The sequence below is a fragment of the Otolemur garnettii genome, unplaced genomic scaffold (genome assembly GCF_000181295.1).
Source record: "Otolemur garnettii isolate 467f Iridium unplaced genomic scaffold, OtoGar3 scaffold00072, whole genome shotgun sequence".
Classification (NCBI taxonomy): Eukaryota; Metazoa; Chordata; class Mammalia; order Primates; family Galagidae; genus Otolemur; species Otolemur garnettii.
Genome location: NW_003852467.1, coordinates 974,947 through 975,779, shown reverse-complemented (window position 1 = coordinate 975,779; position 833 = coordinate 974,947).

Sequence of the window (833 nt, the reverse complement as noted above, 5' to 3'; positions counted from 1 at the left end):
GAGATTGTGGTTTGGAAAAAAAGTCTGTTTGCTCGGAACTCAAAAATGAGAGTCCTTGCTCAGCCCTGAGTGGGGGAACTCTATATGAGAGGTAGAAGGATGGCTTGAGATCAAGAGCACAAGTCCAAATTGGGTAACACTGTGAAACCTGGCCTCCACGAATAATAATAATAATAATAATGATAATGATAAAAGAAAAGAAATTCTAGGAAATGTCATTCTACCAAAACAAGCTGCCAAATAAATATTATTGTAAATAAACATCAATGTGTGAAGACTGTAAGGAAGCTAAAAATACCTTGTCCTCACAAATGTGTTTTTTTTTATTTTTTCCTATTTAATTTTCAATTTCCATCATTTTCCTCTTTAAGATATGTATACTATTTTTGAAATAGTTTTCAAATGATTCATTTAAAAAAAGATTGCTTACTTAAAGATAACTGTGAAATAACCTCTAGGGCATGGAGTTAAAAATTGTTTTAAGATTAAGAGGCACTTCAATCAAGTTACAACTCCTCTTCAAAGCTGGATTTGATACCTTTTCTGGTAGTTATTTGCATGTTCGTCACAAATCCATTCCGCTGAAAGATTCTCCACTGTGGGTTTGTCAAGGGAAAAGAAACCATACTCAATAAAATCATTTAAGGTTTAGGGCAGCGCCTGTGGCTCAAAGAAGTAGGGTGCCAGCCCCATATGCTGGAGATGGCGGATTCAAACCCAGCCCTGGCCAAAAACTGCAAAAAAAAAAAAAAAAAAAGGCAGAGTTGAGGTTCTGTCCATAAGGTGACCCTACTGAAACCTGCAGGGTTTGGTCAGGACCTAGAAGATACACA